Source organism: Emydura macquarii, unplaced genomic scaffold (assembly GCF_026122565.2).
Source record: "Emydura macquarii macquarii isolate MOO-44397 ecotype Brisbane River unplaced genomic scaffold, CSIRO-AGI_Emac_v2 contig_1876, whole genome shotgun sequence".
NCBI lineage: Eukaryota > Metazoa > Chordata > Testudines > Chelidae > Emydura > Emydura macquarii.
In genome coordinates this window covers 920,300-931,745 of record NW_027132013.1, presented here as the reverse complement: position 1 = coordinate 931,745, position 11,446 = coordinate 920,300, and the positions used below count along the sequence as shown (strand labels likewise).

General features: G+C 42.3%; 1 long non-coding RNA gene across 1 annotated transcript; it reads left to right on the top strand.

Moving 5' to 3' along the window:
- Positions 1–3,122: 3,122 nt before the first annotated feature.
- Positions 3,123–5,517, top strand: LOC137159599 (uncharacterized). The gene is made up of 2 exons (XR_010921658.1): positions 3,123–3,221; positions 4,775–5,517. It is a non-coding gene; the product is annotated as an uncharacterized lncRNA (long non-coding RNA).
- The last annotated feature ends 5,929 nt before the right edge of the window (positions 5,518–11,446 follow it).

Sequence of the window (11,446 nt, the reverse complement as noted above, 5' to 3'; positions counted from 1 at the left end):
CTAACCCAAATGAAGGGAGCTGGGAAGTTAGGTATTATGATCTTACACATAAGAAAGATTGGATGTGAAGAAACTATGGGCTCAGTAATCCATTCTGGCTAAGCTTCAATCAGCATATGAACAAACTGTGAGTGGGGGCAAAGAGGAATTTTGGCACAGATCCTCAAAGATATTTAGGCATCTAACTTTGAAATCAATGGGACTTAGGGGTGGAATCCACAAACTTACTTTGGTGCTTAAACCCCAAACTTAGACATCTAAGTCTCAGACTTAGGTGCCTAAACACCAGTTTTGGCTCCATTGTGATCCATAAAACTCTCACGAAACCATGTAGACACCTAAACTCACTCAGTGATTAAGTTTTCAGGGTAAAAGTTCCCAACGGCACCCATGTTTCAGCGCTGGGTATGCCCCATTCTGTCTGCTGGGAATATCTACTGGCTTTGGACAGCTTGCTTCCTTTTTGCTTTCCTACTACAAAGGGTCAGGAGAGGAATGGCACAGAACTACACACTACCATGAGTTTACACCACCCAGACACTGCCCATTCTCAGGGGAGGTTCCCCAGGGGCTGATTCCATGGGATTTTTCCAAAAGTGCAAAGGAGGACATAGTGGAACAAAGAATCAGGGCCTCTACTCTCATTTGGCTAAAGTAGACAGGGGTCCAGGAGACTTCATGGACTGCAATTGTGGTTGACCTTTAAGGGAAGAGACAGATAGGAAGAAACTTCCTGCTGCCATCCCTTTCTTTTGCTTCTGTGTGGGTGCACATCTCAATCTGGCCTACATGCAATAGTAGAGAGGGCAACAGATGTTCAAGTGTGAGTGAATATAGCAGCGTTGCAGCAGTATAAGTTATGGGTTGCATATGTATAGCTACTGCCATGATAAAAATTATCAATGTCTTGCTTTAATCTGCTCATAACACTAGCTCCATCTTTCCTCAAATAGCTCAGCTGTCAGCCTAATGAACTCAGTAACACTGTTCATTGTTCTTCATTCTTTTCTCCAGGAGATAAGTGCAGTGTGTGCTTGCAGAGGGGCTTTTGTTCACATGTGCCGCTAATTCACATCCAAGAAACTGCCAGGTGTAGGATATACATTATATTAAATCCCCCTTTCAAAAGATGATTCCATAAGTCACCAGGAACTCTTACCCCCACAAAACCCCCCAACCTTCCTACAAAACCAGAGATGAGGTTTAAAATAAAAAATGAGGCACCTTCAGATTGATGATATACATATGCAGAAACACATTATAATATTTATTCATTCAACTCTAACTGATTGAAATTAGTTACTGATAACTCTGATTTGCTTTCCCACTCTTCCCTCTTCGTTTTTAAGATGCATTAAAATACTTAACGTAAGGACTTTTTGAACAGTTTTTTTTCCTTCTTCTTTCCATTCTACACCAAGGTTAAAAGCTTTTTATTTCCATCCAGTCACTGAAAATAGGGTTGTGAGATAAGCAGTGCTGGTTGCAAGGACTGCAGTAGGGTTGGATGAACAATTCAGATAATGGTAGGACTATCCAACTGAATAATCATTTTGATAATGATTGCTGTCCTGAAGGGCTTTATGAGGTATGGAATGAAAGGAAAAAATCAAAAGGAATTCCCTTTGAATAGATGTTTTTCATGGCTGAGTGCTACAGTGATGTATCTGAATGATAAAAGGATGTTTGCTAAGACAAAAGGAGCATTCTTTGCTGGAAAAGAAGAGGACTTTATTTGCTGGGTTTAGTACTTCCAAATCAACATTTAAAATGCCATATGTTGCTTTTCCAGATAGCCACTTGTCTCAGGGAAGGGTATGCCAGCAAAGAAAAGCTGAGGACAAAATCACACCTTCCGCTTTGCTGTTCCATAGCAGAGAAGTGGGAACCAGCTGCAGAGAGGATGTAACAGTGAACTTTGCATTGGGCATTGTGAAGCAGTGCTTTTCTTCCAGGTAGCTCAGAAGGGCTTTGAGGTGATAAGAGATCAGGAGGAGGCTGGGACATGGTTAGTCAGTGCTCAATTACATGTGTATGCTGGCCTATAGCCTCCCCCAGAATAGATGCAACACTACTGCAGCCCATGTTCTACTAATCATCCACTCTCTGAGAAGGAGGAAGACTCCATTTGCTTCCCCAAGGCCCCTGTATATCTCCTGTACAAGGCCCATGTACTTTGGCTTTGAATAAGGTGCTAGAATTTGATGTGTAGTATTTCCATACACCATCATCTTAGGATCAGTCAGATGTCAGCGTGACCAGTGAATAAGAATACATTCACATCCATTTCTATGGCATCACCTGGCTACAGCAGATTATAGACCCAACAGCATTCTCAATAGCCGTTTTGCTCCTAAGAGAACAAGCTTAGATTACTATTTGAATCCGTGTTAATTCATCTTGTGTTACGATACTAGATTTTATAAGTCAATCTAAATTTGGGAGCCTGACTGTTAGTACAATGGGCTTGAGAAAAGCATTATGCTAATATTAGGTGTGATGTTGCTTTCCCCTTTCCTGTGCCTAGTTTACCTCTCTGCTGCGGCACAGACCAGAGTTTGGTCTTTTCAGGACTTTGATGTTGTGTATCTCTGACAGAAGGAGAGTAACAAAATTTCTAAAGGAAAACATTTACTCTATATCTATTGTGACGGGGCCAGCCCTGACGGCTATTGGAAGGTGCTAATATTTGCAAACTGGGAAGTGGGAGGCCTAAGGGGAGGAGCCACCGGATCCAGAACTCTACTGATTGCTTGGGACAACAAATGTAAAAACAGGAGGGAGTGTGGGGGTCATAGGGTTAAACAGAGGGAACCAGAAGGGGTATTGGAAGGTGCTGGAAGGCATATATATCAGCCCCAGGTTTAGCAAATCCCTGTTCCCTGGGTAACACAACCAGGGTTACTCCAGGTTTATTGGGGCACCTGAAGCCAATTAGGGAGGTGGCCACAGCAGGTAAAAGCCTCTGTTTCAGGCAGGGGCAGCTGAGAGGGAGCAGTGATGCCAGGCCAGGCCAGGCCAGGCGAGGCGAGGCGAGGCGAGGCGAGGGGCGGGGCGGGGCGGGGCGGGGAGCTACATGGCTGGAGGGTGGGTGTTGTGAGATCACCCAGCCATGGGAGTTAAGAAGGAGCCTATCCAGGCAAGACTAGGGGATGCCAGCCTCAAAGAGCCTGAAGGAGGACCAGAAGCAGGGGGGACTGCAGACAACTGACCCAGGGAAGGTAGTAGCCCCTGGACTAAGCTGTTTGAGGCTACTCCTTGCAGGGTCCCTGGGTTGGGGCCTGGGGTAGAGGGTGGGACCAGGCCCCTGCTCCCACCCAGCCCCACCACCAGCATAGCTGAAGGGAGTGCAGACCCACAGGGCCAAACAGGCCCACCTCACCACACTATGCATACATAACAATTCACTTATAACCCTTGAAACAATTGTGAATATTGTCAATAACAATTCTTATTTACAGACAAACCTTTGGTGGGATCCCCCATTTTAGTACTTGTTACTATCACTTGTTCATATGCAAAATATACTTATGTGTGCACACGGCCCTAGAGCTCTTTGTCTGGGAGGACTTGCCCTTCTCAATCTCTGTGGAATGATATCCAAACCCCCTCTTGGACATGCCAGCTCCTTATAGTTGGGAAAACAAGAGATTAGTCCCACAATCTCCTTCAAAATTGCCCTTGTGTCTTTGCAACAACAGTCTGCAATTTGCACAGCCTGCAGCAAATTCTAGTGTTTTTCTCCAGTGGGATAAAGGGATCTGCAGTCTAATCCAGCAAAACTGGCAAACCCCCTTGGGAAGAGGCACACCTTCACTCTGGTGGACAGAAGGCTAACAAGCTCTTTTGGGCTCATTCAGCATTAACAAGACACACCTGGAAGGCTTGCTCTGCCGGGGGGGGGGGGGGCCCTAAAAAAAGGGGAAAACCTGCCACAGGAAGAAGTCAGCTACACTTCAGAGACTGCTCAGCTAAGAAGGTGATATAGTCACAAGCCTTACTGCCTTTGAAATTGCATGGAGCAGCTGTAAAGCAGGGTGCTCCCAGAGAAGAGGCTGAAGGTAGACCTTAATTAAAGACAGTAGGCCAGCTGCTAAACTGCCTAATAGACAGACCATCTGAGCCTTCTTTTCCTTTTCTATGTTCTCCCCCTCCTTTCCCCCCTGCACAAGGGAGAGAGAGAGGGGAAAGGACCTTTTGTTTGTTTGGAGAACATTTTATGTGCTACAGGTAGGGGAAGGACATTATAAACTTGAATTGGAAACTGGTGGGGAATCGGGGAAGCCCCAACTCCCCCCATCTCTCATGCACACACAAACGCGCACACATCCTGGACACAATTCTTGTACTTGCACTACTCCACCACTGAATCCATCCTTCTAAGACTCCCCTGCCCACTCAGCACTATTTTCCCCTCCTCCCACCAGAGAAGAAATATGGTTCTCCCTCCCCCTCCAGCGGTAATATTCTCCCCCAACCCTCCACAGTAAAAGAGTTGCTAACCTCCCCTCGAGGTTAGGTATGGTGACATACATGAAGGATCTTCTGCTTCTCCCTGTTTGTTTTTCTGGTTGCAGCATCCCCATCCCCCACCAGCCTCTCTCTGCTGTTTGCCTGGCTCTGTTTCCTGCCATAGGCCATATTGGAGAGTGCAGCCCCCCTGTATCACAGAAGTTGGCTGGATACAACAGGTCCCAGGAACTTCTGTGCCTGTGCACTCCACGGAGGTGTCATAGCAGCAGTCACCACTCACTTGTACATTGGTCACTTCCAGGTCAATCCACCATCCCTGACTGCGCATTGGCTATCTCCCCACAGAGCTGGCGCGTGCGTGTCCGTGGCTGAGCATTCCAAAAGGCCACCAGGAATCAAGGAAAGAGGGACTGCGTGAATTACTCAAATTCTGCCACAAGTCATAATTTGTGGCCCAAAGAGTCACCTGTCAAAGATCGGAGATGTTTATTGCTGAGACCTTTCAAAAGTAGCCCAATGGATGAAAAATTGCTGAGGTTTGCAACACTGCCTCCAGTCTGGCTTCCTCTCTTCCTATGTATAAACTCGTTCACTTTTCCCTGAGTTCCCATTGGTTCCACTCTCAGAGAGTGACTTTGGGTGTGTTCTGCCAGGCTGCTTGATCATAATAGAAGTCACCTAACCTAAGTAACTTCAGACAGCTACTGAGTATGCCTCGTGGCTGCATACTCAATCCCTGGGTGATTCTAGCCCATTTTCAACTGAGTCACCTCACCCCACTCTGGCAAGTCTGCCAGGAGACACAAAGAGTCCCCAAAGCAGATATAAGGAGTAATGTATCCTCCCCATTATCCCTTCCTTTATTTACACCACTAAGTGTTGCAATGCAAGAATGTGGTTATATTAGTTTAGCAGATTCAGTTTTGCTATGCTCTAAAAATCTGCTATTTTGAAAAGGAGAAAAAAAATTACCCATGCACTTTCTTCTACCACCAGAAGAACTGAACATTCCCTTTTTGTTGGCCTTAATGAGGCAGTACTCTATCCCCAAAGCCCAAGTGACATTCTTCTGAAATAGTTCAAGCAGAATTTATTGAACATTTATCCTTTGCAGTATTGTTGCTATAGAAGTAAATATTTCAAGTAACCTTTGCTAGCCCCCTGCAATTACCAAGAGTATTAATTAAGGTTCAGTGAGAAATTCCATAAGGAGTTACATGAAAATCTGGGGTAAATTCTTTGTAACATAACTGGCTTTCTTTAGGAGTCAGTTCATTGACAATGGGGGTTGCCCCCAACTAAGTCCACTTCATCATCAAACCCAGGAACTCTGAATTTCTGTTTTAAATATCTACCAAGAGCTATAATAGCAGTTGTGCAATCCACTCAATACCAGTGCAAACCGTCAGATGTTCTGAATCTATTTAGATGGCTGTGTTTTGCAGGTCCACATCATGTTCCTTCTCTCCCATCGGTATCAGAACCCAAAACTACGACAATTGAGCATCTCTGGTTTCTCAGGACAGACTTAAAATGTGAATAGATATATTTTTCTGGCCTCTCAACAGGGTGATCCTCCCCGATCTACTGAGATCATTGGGCAAGGCAATACAAGGGAACCTGAACTGAGTCCAGCTGATCATAATCTAGAGGTGCAGGAGAATGGATTCATGATGAGTCTGAAATTTTCTTTTTATCCATATGAGCAACAGCAATGCAAGCTTCCTCATACTGTCCCATCACTGCATTTCTATCCTAAACACCATGTAGGAATATTTCCAGAAATGGAGGCTCAAGTCAAATCCTCACAAAACAAGTGACTGCATTCAATCTTGATAACAAGAATGCTACGCGCACCTTGAAAGTGACTTTTGTGGCAACACTGTGCAACATGACCCCACTCTTATCTATCTTGGAGTGAAGCTGGATCACATGCTAACCTTCCATGACCATCTGAAGAAGGTAGCTACCAAGACAAAGACAAGGGTCAACCTGTTCCAGAAACTGTTAAGCACAAGCTGGGGGGCATCAGCGTTACGGATGTCAGCGATGAGCCTTATGTACTCTTTAGCTGAGTACTGTGCACTGGTATGGAGCAGAACTTGACAAGTTGATGTCCAACCGAATTCTGCAATGCAGTACATCACTGGAGCCCTCAAGTCAATCCCAACACCTTGCTGCCAGCGCTATCGCACATTGCTCCCCCATCCATTTGCCGTGATGCCACAAACCTTTGGGAGTTCCAGAGAATCGTGGAAAACTAAAATCTCCCCATCCACCAGGACTTTAACAATGTCCCTCACAACTGCTTGAAGTCACGTAAGCCCTTTTAGACCCACGTGTTTAACCTTCAGTAATGCAACTTCAAAAGTCATGAAGCTTGGAAAGCCGAATGGAGTTTATGAGAAGTTACAAATAAACACCCCGTAAAAGACCTGATGCAGAGGATCCCTGACTTTGACCTCCCATGAAGCTCATGGGCCACCCTAAACTGCATCCGCACAAACCGTGGCAGATGAGGATACTTGCTGCACAAATGGAAAATTAAAGACTCTCCAGTGTGCGAATGTGGTCACCCAGAGCAGACCATGGAACATATAACAACTCAACGCCCAATTCACAAACACAAAGAAGGCATCACAGCAAAACTCTCTGACACAATTATCTGCCTTAACCATCTGAAAGTAAAATTATAGTTGTTGCTTTACATTTACATCAGCCACATAAAAAAGATGATTTCTATCCTGTCTTGCAGGGATCATCTTTAGTCAGGAACCTGGGACATATCCTCAGCTGGTGCAAATTGTTATAGTGTCGTTGACTTCTATGGAGTTATGACTATTTTTCACAAGGATCTGCCCCTTGGTCTCTTGAGACTGCAGATAAGAGTGTCAGGTATTGCCACTTGTGACCCTGGTCTTTTGATGTGGATATCTGTCTATTGGGCTTTATGGGACTAAGAAAATAATTTGTATGGGCAGGTATATATAGGAGCCAAACAAAACCTGCTTTCAGAAACATAAACACAGTATCTATCATTTTCAGTTGGGCAGATGCGTCCCTTAGGACTTAATGCTGTAGCTTTTGCAAGTTCAGAGAAATGGTTCTGTAAAAACTACATATAACTGGACTTTCCTAATGATGTTCTACACTCAGACCAGAAGGGTGCAGATAACAAACTGAAGACATCATCTAATTCATTAAGCCAGTGTTTTGCATTTTTCAATATGAGAAGGGATTTCAAAATATGAAACTGAATACAAAACAGACAGAAGGTGAAAACAAAGCTTAGGGAGACAGATAAACAACAGTCAGTTTCAAATCAGGAGTGAATGCAAATCTATGAATATACAGGAAGAAAAGATATATTGGAATAGTTAAATGACTAAAGGTACTTCATTTCTTTTGTGATCACATAATAAGTAGAGAGCATTTTTATGTCTCTCCCCCTTCAGGCATTGGTGGCAATTGTAAAATTCTTATTCCTATTTTTCATCTGCCTGAATCACTGGCCTTATTGCAATTATCCAGTTCCTAAGAAGTGAGGAGGCTGAATCTATTCTTTTCAGTGGGGAGTGAACAAGTGGAGTTTTCCCCTAAAATGATTCTTTTTTAATCTTATTGCAATGAAATTAAGATTAAACTGCAGAAAAGGCTAAATACATACATAGGACCATAATTTCATATCAGCTAAACCATAACACAGTACTTTTTTATTTTGATCACAATTATAATAAATTTCCTCCTGGCTGACAGCTTGAATACAATGGGGAGATAATTAGGTATAGGTGTTAATGTCTTGTCAAAGTTATATGGATTCTTTTTGAAAGAGACATCTGGTTTCAGTGTTCAATGCCAACTGCATCCCTATAACCAAAGGCAATAATTGCTTGCTGCTGATGTGTATCCATGAATAATTGAAGGGACTTGCTTTTCTCTAGCCTTGCATTGGCTCCTGGGATTGAAGGGACCCAGGCTCTGCATTTATTAAATAGATCTAATCTTGTTTTTATTTAATTTCCATTTTTATTGTGTTTCTGTTCTGTTCCCATTCATGTTAACATTCTTCCCCCACTGTTACACATGTAGCTGTTTATGTAACAACACTGAAGGAAAAGGGCATTTGAAAGCTTCTCTTGTTTCCAACGTTTGCATTTCTTTAGAAATTAATTGTGAATTTCTAGGGGGAATTTGTGTATCTGAAAGATCCATAGAAAAGCCCTTGAAGAACCAATATGCCATTCCCAAAATAAAATAAAAAATACAGCACTCAGTATGGCTTCCTTTGCTTGTAATTGAAGAAAGTCCTCAGAATACGCTCTAGTATTACACTTCATAGTATTAATTTTTTTAAAGTCAGGAAACTGCAGTTTTGAAGATAAATTAAGCCTTAGAACATTCTATTCTAACAATATTCCCCGTGTGTGTATTAAATCCAGTCGACAAAAAAGGCATGTTTATTCTTCAGGGATACCCATAGCACAAGAGTCTCCATGCTATTTTAAAGGCATTATCTGTTGTATCATCAGTGCTATACAATCACTAATATTCAAGGTAAGATAAAGTGTCAAAACAGTTTACGTTGATGATTAATAGATAAAAATTAAATGCATGTATTAATTTGTAATGTGCTTTGCATATTTAGGTTCACAGAAAGCAGACTCTAAATGACTCGACTTCAATGGCAGTATTGCCTGAGTAATGGAAATACCATTTCTGAAATGCTGTTCCTTGTAAGGCTGGATTCGGATCTTACACTGCTTTTACACTAATCAGTGACTTTGTTGTAATTACTCTTGATTTACCCCGGGGTGAGGGAGATCACAATTGGGCCTCTGCTCTCAACAGAATTCCTTCAAAGATACACTGTTGGAACTGCAGCCAAAATCTTGCCTAAAGTCATTACACCTAAGCAATATTCTGTATGTATAGATAGTACCCCGTACACCTCTCTAACACAGTCAATTCTAGCTTTCTACTCAGACGGGAAATCCTGCAACCCTCACTCAGTTCTTTTAAACAGTCCTGGAAATTTTGCCAGTGGAAATATTCCTGAGTGTAAACTGAATTAGAACTTCAGGATTTGGTCCATAGCTCATATTTCAGCAAATCTTGTACTATGAACAAACATTTCAGGTATAGGTTCTGAAGCATTGTTTTCTAATGCTCATAACTGGTAGGATCATTCCTAGAGAATTAAAAAACCCAGCATCTAGAAAAACAGATGCATATCATTTTATGATAATTAATAACAATTTTAGCTATATCAGCTAAGACATGGGAAGTTAATATTTGTGCTTCATGGTACAAATTAAGCACCTGTGGAGGTCATTATCTGAAGGAACTTCACCCCTTCTCTTCCTAAATATGTAGCACAAAACAATTAATGAGCTATTTTGAGCCTGCTCCTGCCATTGACTTTGATAGAAAGAAGATGGGTCTCATTCTGTTCTTTTTTTTAAAGGAAGGGGTCCTTTAAACTTCAGCTACTGGCTAATGCTGGATATAGTTTAACGGACTAAATAGATGTATTAGTCTGGACTTCTGTGTCAAAACATATGCTCTTGTGGTTCTTTAAGAATATGCCTGTGCTGCATTACTTTTAACAATGGAGATGTTCTGGTTTTATTGGATATTCAATCCGAATGATTAACTTTCTGGGAGAAGAAAATAGCCTGATTATGCCAAAATGTCATATGCATTCTTTTTAAAGCAGTAATTTCTAAAGCTTTTTTCTGCATTCGGTTTTCAAAACACAGCTAATTCCTTTATCGGGACTTAACTACCCCATGATAACGAGTAGAGAAAACACTTTAAAGAGTAAATGGAATGAAAATCAAACAAAGATATCTCTCTCTCTCTCTCTCTCCTCCTTCATTTTCATATCTCATAAACCATCAGTGCTGTTTACAAGAACCAGTCTTGCAATTAGTAAGCAAACAGGGCCTGAAATACTTAAGCCTGGCTTCCCTTTTTGCTCCTGAAATTTACAAGTGAAAATAAATTAGCACAATTTTGCATGTTCAGCTAAGTGTGATCACAATTGTCTAACTCTCATATGGAGGCACAATTAGTTATATGTCTAAATAATGGCAGCTGCACCTGCATGTTACTGTGGGCAATGCAAGGGAGGTCAAGTCGAAAACTTATTCACAATATCATGACCATGGGGCCAAATTGTGCCTTCTTTGATTCCTAGAATACAGGTCTCACTTCTCAGCTGTGTCTTGTCAGCACTGGGTGCAAATGCAAAGTAGCCATTAGTAGCTCCCTGATCCTGGGGTCAATGAGGGGCCATGTCAATTTCCAGCATATTTCAGAGCAGCCTTAGGGCTGCTCTAAACTATGCTCATCTGACTATGGATGCACAGATGCACAAGCTGGAGATCACCAATATACCCTCTATGGGAGAGGGTGAGGGAGCATGTGACTTCAGTGCCAGCTATGCTGACAGTGTATCATGCAAGGATTCCTTACTTAAGAGGGGGAAATATTGCAGCTTTCCAGAACCTTTGCATTGCCATATTTTTGTAAAAGGAGTGGCAACTGAGTGGAGTTTTGAGGACCTCAGTGGTACCTAAAGTTTGACTTAGATGCTTATGTCCTCAGGGAGACCTAAATGTGAATTCTTTGGTAGAGCTATTTGTAATCTGGACTGCTGACTCTCCTACCAGAATTTAGCCCATTTGCTAAGAATGACCTGGCAAAGAAGATATATTATTTGAAGTCCTTAATATAGAGGTGGAGCACAAATCTCAATATATTTATTAATTAATCTCAGTGGGGATCTATCCTGGAGTTTTTCCTGAGCAAAATTAGTCAAAGAATAGTAAGGATATGGGTTTATTTGTTTAAAATGTTTTGCCACCATTTTCAGCAGTCACATCTTCTCCTCCCACCCCTGTCCAAAAAAGCATACACTCTGCAGAACCCTGTAAATCCACCATAACATCACTGTTTGTTTATACAGCTC